Consider the following 11,713-nt stretch of genomic DNA (forward strand, 5'->3'; position numbering starts at 1 on the left):
ACAGAAATTTATTTCTGGAGGCTGGGAGTCCAAGCCGAGGTTGCTAGCATGGCTGGGTTCTGGTGAAAGCCCTCTTCTGGGTTGTAGACTACCTACACCTTGCTGTGTTCTCACTTGGCCTAAGGGATAGGGAACTCTGAGGCCTTTGTATGAAGGCACTACTCCATTTATGAGGGCTGCCCTTATGACCCAGTCAACTTCTCCAAAGCCCCACCTCATACCCTTACCTTGAGCACTAGATTTTCAACATATGAATTGACCAAGGGGACTGGCAGGGGCCGGGTTTTGGACAAACAGTCTATAGCAGTGCTGCTTAATAGCAAATATGACCAGAATGTGGCCCTTCCCTCAGGATCACACACGGTGGTCACCCGTGTGGTAAGGAGATGAGGCCAGAGCTCCGTATTTCTGGGGGTGGGAAGGTGGAGGTAGTATTGGAAAGCTCTAAGTAGAGAAGTGCTGGGCATGGCGGCCATTTGGTGGCTTCAGGGCTAAGGGAGAAGCTGGTGCGTCCTGTGAGATTTCAGCTCAGGGATGACCGTCTGCCGAGAGGAGGGTGGCTGCTTCCTCTTTCTCCAGCTCCCCTCTGCTGATGGAGCCCATGACCAAGCATCTGTGGGATCAAACACTCGTGAGCTGTGGAAGCTGATGGGCTATCGGATGGTGCTGAGCTGCCTCTTAGGAGTCCTGATCTGCCACACCCTGCAGGCCTGCATCTGTCCCGGGCCCGTGCTGGAGGTCACTGCCTGCGGTCTTCATTTCCTAGTGGCTGGCCATTTAGTCCCTCCCCAGCGCCCGGAACTGGGTCTCTAGCCCAGGGTGGGAGTCCCTGGGGGAGGAGGGCTGGCAGGGCCATGGTGATAGTCAGGGACCTCCGCTCTTTCCTGTGGGGAGGGTGGTTGTGGACTGGGGGCTGCAGGTTGATGGTGCCAGGAGGCACATTACCTTTGGCCAGCACGGTGTCTGGATGTTTTCTGGAATGCGAATTCTTCCAGTGGGGCTTGCATGCTGCAGGTTGTGCCAGTTTCTCCCACCCTGATCTCTTCACCTGTATGTGCTGCTGCTGCATCATTTGCTAAATTAGATTGCTTGTGCTCCAGCTTCCCTCTCCGCGATCCCTGCCCCACTGCTCTCCTCCTCTCTGTGTGGCAGAGGCTGTAGAAACACTTTCCTCCTTGGCAGGAATTTACCCAAGCCCATCACAGACACAACAGGAGATTTAATTTTGGCGGAATACTACGAGTCAGTGATTTCCCGCTCAAAATGACCATCCAAACGTGCGCTTGCCTCCTCTCCCTCGTAGGACTACGTTATAGTGATAGGAGAAGATGTTGATGTCTCATCACACTGCAAACGAGGATGGTAGAGGGGCTGCAGGAGGCCGGAGGTTTCCTGATTCTGGAAGAAGGAAAGCGGATGCAGGGCAGGAAGGTTGCGGTCTGAAGCTTGCAAGGTGCTCCTGGTGGGTGAGGGTGACCTCCTGTCCTTTGGGACAGGTAGAGAATGGGGACTTGGAAATGCCACGTAGGGGAGGATCTACCACTGAAGCATGTGAGACAAAACAGGATGGGGAGGGGGCGGTAAGGAATGGCCCCTGGGAGCACAGCCCCCCTCCCAGCAGGTAGAGGGGTGAGCAGAATGGTCAGCCTCGGAGTGTGAATTTCTCAGAGCTGAAGAGCTCACTCTCCGTGAAAGCAGTGTTCCTACAGGGAAGACCAGTGCATGTGGACCTGCTCATGAACTCCGCCTCCAACCCCCAATGCCCGGTCACATCCAGGTCTAGCTACGATGCCCCAGGTGGAACAGGTAGTTGATGCCTCTGATTCCCATTCAAACTTTGCCCATAACATCCGTATTCTGCCTGGACATCACATGTGGCCCAGGGCGGACCTCCTCTATAGAGCCAAGGGGCGAAGCCAATCAGAGCCGCCATCTGTCTACCTGGCTAGAGTGAGCATGGGACTCAGGGTGCCCGAGCCGAGTCACAGGCCGTTCGCCGGGAAGCTTGACATGCCATTGGTGTGGCCTGGAACTGCTCCGTTTGTCACCAGGAAGCAAGCTGAAGCTGGGCGGGCCGGAGCGCAGGACTCAGACGCGGGTGCCCTGATGGGAAAGTGAGCTCAGAATGCTCCCGGGCCCGGAGTGCCCTCTACCGGCAGGCTGTTTCCATGACCGACGCTCTCGCCCTGCGCCTCTGGCACCGGGGACGTGGAAGACGGCTTCAGTTTCCTCCTCGGTAGTGGTGCTCTTCCAGGCTGGTTTGCGGGAGGAGGGGTTGGAGAGGGCTCTTGCAATGGAAATTTTAGGACCAACACTTTATTTCCCATCAAATCGGCTACCACACATGAAGACAGGTAACACACAATGCTGAAATGCAGAAACCTGAGTGTTTACTGGCCAGTGTCCTATACTAAGAGTGTTTACTGGCCAGTGTCCTGTATTATCTGGTGTCCATATTTGTCCCTGAGGTTAAAGGTGGAGCTCCTTAAAAGCAGGAACTTTGACTTTCTTATCTTAGCTTTCTGCAACCCCAGTGCTCAACGCGACTACTGACCGAGATGACTTACTTCCAGCCTATGAGGTAGAAGTTACAAGTATTTCCCCCATTTCACAGATGAGGACACTAGAGTCTGGAGAGATTACAAAATCTTGTCCAAATTCACCTGCCTAGTTAATCAGTCTTGTGCTAAATGGAAGTTTTGTGATTCCGAAATGCCTCCTTTGCCTTTGTTTCCTGCCTTCCTGTAAATTACCAGTTTCTTTAACCAAGGGAAAAAAGTCATAAACACTGCTTTCAAGTAGTGAACAACAAATACAAAGTAATGAACAACAGCGAATATGATGGAATTTCATGATGAGGTACGAAAGTGAAGAATGCTGATCTTTTAGTGAGGGAGCAAATTCTCTTGCCTGAGATAGCCAGAGGCATAAATCAACAAGTACTAGAGTGACTTCACGTGGTAAAATTCTACTCTTTGGACACAGCAGGTGGTCTCTCATGCTCACTGCCTGTCTGGGCAGCCTGATCTCTCTTCCCCCAGTGGTTATTACCAAGTTTGCATTAAGAGTTTTCTGCCTAAGATGGGCTTATTAAGCAATTAACTTTTTTTTTAAGATTTTATTTACTTATTTGATAGAGACAGAACATGAGCAGGGGGAGGGGCTGAGGGAAAGGGAGCAGCACGGAGACTGATAGGAGATTCAATCCCAGGACCCTAGCCCAGATCGTAACCTGAGGCTAAGGCAGTCACTTAATGGACTGAGCCACCCAGGTGCTCCAGCAATGAACTTTATTACAATACAAACTATTAATGGTGGTCTACTTGACATTAGGTGGGTTTTTTGTTTGGTCCTACATTTTCCTGGAATGCAGTATTTCTTAACCCATGGGGAGAGGGAGTGTGGGCCCTTGGTTATGCTGGGGTTAGCTCTTAGGATGGGCTGTGAGAGCCCATTGTTAGACTAGTCAGGAATTTTGCTAGCCAAACTAAATTCTTGATTTGTGTTGGTGGCTTGAATTGGACCTGGTGGGTGTATTGGCTACCACAGAAATCAGCAGGTGTTACAGATCAGGGTCCCCGGCCCCCCACAGAGAGTTCATTTAAGGGGGGAAGCAGGAAGGTGGGGCAGAGATGGTGGGCCGCAGAACTGTCTAGGGAGCTAGTTCCAAAAAATAAATAACAAAACTGGCATGGACCATCCTCCTAGATTGAATCAATAGATCTGGGGAAGCCCTTCGGGGTCTGCAAGCGAGAAGTTCCCCCAGGTGATTCTAGGAGGCACTCATGGTAAAGAAGCCTCTCGGAAGCGTGCAGGGCACGCAGTAAGCACAGCGTCAGTGTTCCGAAGTCAGTCAGAAGCTGTGGCCAAGCGTGGGACGAGCTGAAGGTGCTGGGTTTCGAGATGCTGCTCCTTTGGGTCATAACGTTTCTCATTACCTGTTTAAGACCAAGTCTTCCTCCAAGGCACAGCCCCCTGTCCGCCCCCCTGGAAGGCGTTTCCCGACACACTGGGGCGGGGAGCTTCCTCCCTGAACCCCTTTGCAGTGCTGTGAGTTTGCAGGTCTGCCATGGCTTGTGTGTGTGTGTGTCTGTGTGTGTCTGTGTGTGTCTGTGTGTACAACTTGGTGCAAAGGACAGGTTGTGCCTTTTCCATCTCTGAGTCCTGGTGGCAGCTTGGGTCTGGCATGGAGAAGGTGCCCGGGGAAAGGTATGCTGTGTTTATTGCTCCTAGACTCCTTAATTTCTGTTGCCTCGAGTTTTTGTTGTGCTTCCTTTCCAGTACTCTGCAGGATCTCTAAAGAAAATGTAGTTGGTATAATTGGTCCTGTGATGAAGGTTTGCCAAACAGACAAAATGGAAGAAGACGGACAGACTGGGTTTCAGGGCGGCTGAATGAGTAAGGAGTTGGTCTCCCAGCCCACCCCCTGCTGCATGGAAGTGAGGGCCATCGTCAGATTTCCCAAGTCAGGGAGTGTGCGTGCGCGATCCAGTGTGAAGCTGTGCCCTCATCCCCACCCAGTGGCAGTGAGGTGAGAGCTGGGGCTAGCTGGCAGTTACCTCCTGCCAGTTCCTCCTCTGCTACTAATGGGGCCTGGTGAGGAGCTAATCTTCTACCTCCCCTTGGAGGCAAGTGATTTGTGGATTTTGCCAAACTGATTCTAAAGTTTATATGGAAAAACAAAAGACCCCAAATAGCCACCACAACAGGGAGGAAGAAGAAAGGCAGTTTGAAGACTGACATTATCTGACGCAAACACTTACTGTAAAGCTACGATAATGAGGTGCGGTCTTGGTGAAGAATAGACAAATAGATCAATGGAAGCCATACTGAGAGCTCCAGAACAGATCCATACAAATATAGTCCTTGCTGGCGAATGAGTATGAGCAATTCAATAGAGAAAGGTTAACCTTTTTAATAAACAGAGGTAGAACAATTGGAAATCCTTTTGTAAAAAAAAAAAAAAAAAAGATCTAGACAGACTTTACCCTCCATAAAATTTAACTCAAAGTGGATCATAGACCTAAATGTAGAACACAAACGTGCAGAACTTCTAAAAGACAATGTAGGAGGAAACTAGGTGACCTTTGGCTTGGTGATAGAATTTCAGGTATAACACTAGCACAATGCATGAGAGAAACTGTTGATCACTTAGATTGTATTACAATGAAAAACTTCTGCTCTGTGAATAAAAACTGTTTAGAGAATTAAAAGACAAGATTCAGAGTGGAAGAAAATATTTGCAAAACATATCCCATAAAGGATTTGTATTGGAAAAACTCAACACACAGCAATAAGAAAACAAAACCCAGTTTAAAAATGGGCAACAGATTGAATGAACACTTCACCAAAGAAGATATACAGATGGCAAATAAGCATATGAAAGTGTATTCAATCCTATATAAAAGATACAAAATGGTGCATCGACTTTTAAAAAGCCATTTGAGAGGTTTTTTGTTTTGTTTTTTTTAACCAAGATAAACATATTCTTATATGATCTAAAAATCACGCTCCTGGATATTTACCCAATTGAACTGAAAATTCAGGTCCACAGAAAACTTACACACAGATATTTACAGCAGCTTTATTCATAATTGCCCAAAACTGGAGGGAACAGAGATGTCCTTAGATAGGTTAATGGATAAAAGGTAGTACATCTATACAGTGGAACATTATTCAGTGATAAAAACTATGGACTTCAACAATAATGTGTCAGTATTGGCTCATTAATAATGAGAATGTGCCATACTACTGCAAAATGTAATAATAGGGCAAATTTATGGGCGGATTGGGGGTATGGTATGTGGAAACTTTCTGTGCTATCTGCTCATTTTTCTGTAAATCTAAACCTGTTTAAAAATAATTTAATTAAGAAAATAGTCTGTTAATTAAAAAATAAAACAAGAGATAATCTATGGGCCAGAAGAAAATATTGGCAAACCATACATCCAGCAAAGGACTAGTATCTAGAATATACAAAGAATTCTCAAAACTGAACATTTAGAAACAAACAATCCAATTAAAAAATAGACATAAGACATGAACAGACATTTCACTAAAAATGATATGCAGTTGGTAGATGAGCACATGAAAAGATAGTCACTAGGGTGAGTCACTAGCCATTGGGAAATAAATGCAAATTTTAAAACCACAAAAATTATCACCGTCCTATCAATTGGCGTTCAAGAAAAAATGGTGTCAAAAACTTGATCACTTGTGCATTGCTAATGGGAATGTAGAACAGTTCAGTCACTCTAAAAATACTTGGGCAGGTTCTTATAAAACTAAACATGCAGCTTCCATACCACCCAGCCACTTTTTTTGGCATTGGTCTCAGAGACATCAAAACTTGTCTTCCGACAAAAACCTGTACCTGAGTGTGCATGACGGCTCTATTCATAATTGTCAGAAACTCGAGACAACTCAGATGTCTCTCAACAGTTGAGTATACTGGCACAACCGTACCATTGAGTACCACTCGGCAATTAAAAAAAGAAGAACTATTAAAACATGAAACTACTTGGATGATGAATCTTCAGGGAGTTTTGCTGAGTGAAAAAAGCCAATCCTAAATTGCCACAGACTGCGTGATTCCATTTATCCAACATTCTTGAAATGACAAAATGACAGAAACGGAGAATAGATGAGCAATTACCAGAGGTTAAGCTGGGTAGTGGGAGTTGGCGGTGTTATAAAAGGAAAATTCAAGACATCCTTGTGGTGGTGAAACTGTTCCGCATCTTGACGATGCACGAGTGCCAGTCTTATGGTTCGGGTATTACACTGCAGTCTTGCGAGGTGTCACTATTGGGGGAAACTGACTAAAAGCTACACGGGATCGATCTACATTATTTCTCACAACTGCGCATGAATTTACAAATATCTCACAATAAAAAAATTTAATGGAAAACAAAGAGATAACTGAGAAAAGAAATGTATCCTCATATCAAGGCTACACTTTAAATCAAAATTTCTGTGGGTGGGATGGGATGTTAGCATTAATTTTTAAGTTTTCCAGCTGGTTCCAGTGTGCAACCAAGTTTGAGATCCAGTACCTTAGTCCGCTGTGTGGAGCACGGAGTCTCGGCGTAGTGGCTGTGGAAAGGTAAGGGGTTACACAGATCAACTCAGACCAGCTATGTGGTTTTGGGAAAGCCGTTTAACATCAGTTAACCTCTGGCTTTTTCATTTATAAAATGGTGGCTACCTGTTCTTCCTGTGCTTTTCTGAAGATTGAAGAGAAAATGTGGGTAAATATCTCATAAATTGTAAAGAGCAGTGTAAGTGTTCCGATCTACGTACCGTGTGTATTGTACAAACACACAAATGTGTGTGTTTTTAAATATGTACAGAATGCCTGCTGGAGGCAGCAGTCCTTGTATTTATAGTCTCCTTTAGTCTCATCAACAAGCTGACCGTGTAGGAGTTGTGATTCTGATTTTATAGAGAGAAGGAGCCTGAGGCTCATCAAGGTAAATAATAACGCTGTTGGTATTAGGAGTATAAACAGACTGTTGCAGCAAAACTCACCTGGTCATGGGCTTGCTGCATCTGGGTAATTTAGGGGAAAAGTCAGCTCCTACTTACACTTCCAAGAGACATAAACAAATATAATCCCACTAGAACAGTTATTTTTTTTTTAAGATATTCAACCAGGCAGATCCAAATGACCATCTACTCTTTTTTTATTTTTAAGATTTTATTTATTTATATGACAGACAGAGATCACAAGTAGGCAGAGAGGCAGGCAGAGAGAGAGGAGGAAGCAGGCTCCCTGCTGAGCAGAGAGCCCAATGCGGGTCTCGATCCCAGGATCCTGGGATCATGACCTGAGCCGAAGGCAGAGGCTTCAACCCACTGAGCCACCCAGGAACCCCCTCACTAGAACAGTTTTGATTGAATTATCCGGTAACAACAGTCCGAATTCTTGAATTCATTTTGCCAATATAGATGAAACTAAGTGTGAGAGGGAGAAACACCAGTGGAGAATAAGGAAGCACTTGGTTTGAAATGAGTTTTGCTTAGCAAGTAGCCAGAAGATAGAGACACCGGGGCCAAGAACAAACTAGGACATGTGGCATCCCATTCCTGAATATGGAATTCCTCCTAATGCCTGTGTTTGATTACAAAGGTAAGTTAAAAACACATACAAGTCTCAGACTTGCACAAAATGAAGAGAATGCCAGTGTTCAGGAGAAAGAAGCCACCATTTTTTATGTGCTCACTAGAAATTTAATTAAACTAGGGGAACATTTGTAAAATGAAGTCTTAGATTATTTCAAATAGATCAGAGAACTGAGGAAATTTTATGTAAAAAAGTCCATATATGCAACTGGAAATGTCTTGATCGCTGGTGTACTTTTTGGGTTAAGACAAATTTCTTTTTTTTTTTTTTTTAAGATTTTATTTATTTGTTAGAGAGAGAGATACAGAGCGCAAGCACAGGCAGACAGAGTGGCAGGCTAGAGGCAGAGGGAGAAGCAGGCTCCCTGCCGAGCAAGGAGCCCGATGTGGGACTCGATCCCAGAACGCTGGGATCATGACCTGAGCCGAAGGCAGCTGCCCAACCAACTGAGCCACCCAGGCGTCCCAGGTTAAGACAAATTTCTTGATTGACCAACTGGGTGTGTATAAATAGAGACCAAGTGATTCAAGGTCTTCTACCTCCTAGAGGGATTGGGAGTAAGGGACCAGTCTCGGTGTCGGCCATCTGGCAGGTTTTCTAATGCTCCTCCAAGAATTTGAAGTTTTGTGTGAACCAGCCACCATCTTTCCACCTCTAAGGACATTGTTCCAGCCACTGTAATCTCTGGTTATATGTGCTGGTTCCCAAGTAAATTAAGTTTTGAAAGTTCTGGCTCAATAAATTAAAAGCAATTTACCAGATGAATCTTCAGAGAATGGGGAAGGGGAACATAGAGATAGGAGAATATTTTTTCAGTCTGGTGTTTTTTTTTTTTTTCTTTTTTCTCCTTTTGAAACCAAGGAGAAACCTTCCTGCTGACCCAAGCCTTGGGGAAATGGTTGGATTCAGCACTAACTTGAGGGTGTGTAAGCCATAAGGTAGTTGGACATTGGCATTACCCCTGGGCATTGGCTTGGGTCTTACTTTCCTAAACTGGCGAAATAGTTAAAAAAAATGAAAAGTATTAGAAACTGCCATCTGGCAGTGTCCGGTGAACTTCCTGGCATTGGCTTGGATCTGGCGGATTGGGGTTTCCACAAGGGCATCCTTCAGGGCAGTATCTAGGTCGTATCGATCCCTGTCTCCAGTGGATACTTGCCCTCTGCTCTTCTTGGTACCCTCTTCCTGGTTTTCGGGGAATGCCTGGCGTGTCTCACCTTCTTAGCTCCTTCTCTTTGTCAGAACTTTCGCCTCAGCCTGGTCCTTAGGTTGCCAAATCGCATGCTGTTCCTTAGGAAGCAATTAGTAGCTTCCACTGTTTAAAACTATTGAATAATCAAATTAGATACACGTTGTCTATTTCTCTATCACTGGGTTAGAATTGCTATTTGTTGGTAGTAGTACCAACACTAGCAACATCTGTAACAACTGTGCAGGTGTTTTCAGCTACACAGCACCTTCCCTGTGACATTCTTCTGCACAAATAGCCTAGAAGAAAGAGGGGTGTGGGGGGGTGTTGAACATTATTCTCATTTTTTAGATGAGAAAAGTGAGACTCAGAGACCTGTTGGATTTAGTTTAGGTGTGAATGGACATGGCCTGTCGGGGAAAGGACGGCCCCGGTGAAAGCTGAGGTCCCTGGAAATGGTGGGAAGAAAACTTGCTTTTTACTCTACACCCTTCCCGCCCCTTTGAGTTTTCCTCCAACCAAACATGCTATCTGTTCAAATGAAATTTATTTTTAAGGAAAGGAAGAAAACTAGGAATTTGGGGCAGCCATGTGAGAGCCTGCAAAAGGGGCTCCCATTTACATTTTGTTCTTTCTGTAGTTATGAGTTTGGTTTTGCAGAGATCTCTGGCTTTGGTCATGTTACCTTGTGAAACAAGTGTTTATGCCCCGGGACATCTCTGTGCTTGGGTGTGTCCACAGAATCTCAGGTTTAGGAGAAAATACTGCTCAACGGCTGCATACATTTTTCATTTCTCCCAGCACCTGCTGTCTACCCAAGTCTCTCTGCAGACTTGGATTGTAGGGACAGTAGTCAACACTATATCAACATTGTTTTGACATCTGGCTGGGATTGGCCCCAGCAAAAGGCCAGCCATAGGTCCTGGTGCCCAGGAAGTACACAGGGCAAGGCTCTTGGGAGACCTTGGATTTTCCCCACTTCAGGTAATGGATGGAGGATAAATGAATGAGAAGGAAAGAGGGATCTTTTCCCTTAGGAACTACTGCTGAGGGGTTGCAAATAAGAAACAGACAAGAAAAGGTCACGGATGACTGGGGGATTGGAACAAAGATTCTAGAAATGAGCTGGTCAAATACTTTTTATTTTTTATTTTTGATTTTTTTTACTTTAATTTTTTAAAATTTATTTTCAGCATAAAAGTATTCATTGTTTTTTCACCACACCCAGTGCTCCATGCAATCCGTGCTCTCTATAATACCCACCACCTGGTACCCCAACCTCCCACTCCCTGCCCCTTCAAAACCCTCAGGTTGTTTTTCAGAGTCCATAGTCTCTCATGGTTCACCTCCCCTTCCAATTTCCCCCAACTCCCCTCTCCTCTCTATCTCCCCAAGTCCTCCATGCTATTTGTTATGCTCCACAAATAAGTGAAACCATATGATAATTGACTCTCTCTGCTTGACTGATTTCACTCAGTATAATCTCTTCCAGTCCCGTCCATGTTGCTACAAAAGTTGGGTATTCTTCCTTTCTGATGGAGGCATAATACTCCATAGTGTATATGGACCACATCTTCCTTATCCATTCAAATACTTTTAGATGAGAAAACAGAGGCCCAGGGGTGGGAAGCAGCTTGGCCAAGGACACATGGCTGGCGAGTACAGGAGCTGAGGCCATCGTGAGATCCTGGTGTTTGGCCGTGCGCTCTCTCCACACCCTGAGAATGTCTCCTTGAGCTACGTGCAGCTCGGCACATCGAAGCCTTCACACTGTGTACTTTATAATCCTTTGAGAGTCAGAGAGGAACATACTGGTCTGTGGGTGCCACAGGAGCACACTCCTGGCAGAAACAATGTCATTTTGCTCTCTGTAGAAAGAGCAGGAATGAGTCACCTCCAGTAACAGCCAAGCCAGTGTCTCACACCCTGCTGGGGGAAAGGCCCCTCACATCAAAGTCTGATCTTCAGAAAACAACTGGATGGTGCTTTGGGTAGAGCCCTCGCCCTCAACCGAGCTCCCCGGGCTCCCTTTCTGGGCCCCAGCTTTTCATCAGAGTTAGATAGCCCAAATGGCCAATTATAGCTCACCAGAGGGTCCGAGGGCCTCGAGGAAGCTTCCCCTAAGCGAGGCCCGATTTAGTAAATGGCAAAGGCTCACAGCTAGACCAAGAACAGGCCAATTGTTGAAGAAGCAGGAGGAAGGCTGTGGCAGAGAATAATAGTTGGCAAGCAAAACATTCCACCTCTTCGATAGGATTTGTAGCCGGGGACATGGGTTGCAGTTGGAGACTGCGTTCCAGCCTCTCTTGCACCTAAGTGTGGCTGTGTGACTAAGCTCAGGCCCATGGGGTGGGAGTGGAGGTGTCACATGCAACTTCCGGGGTCATCTTCAACTTAAC

The sequence above is a fragment of the Mustela erminea genome, chromosome 12, assembly GCF_009829155.1.
Source record: "Mustela erminea isolate mMusErm1 chromosome 12, mMusErm1.Pri, whole genome shotgun sequence".
Taxonomy (NCBI): Eukaryota; Metazoa; Chordata; class Mammalia; order Carnivora; family Mustelidae; genus Mustela; species Mustela erminea.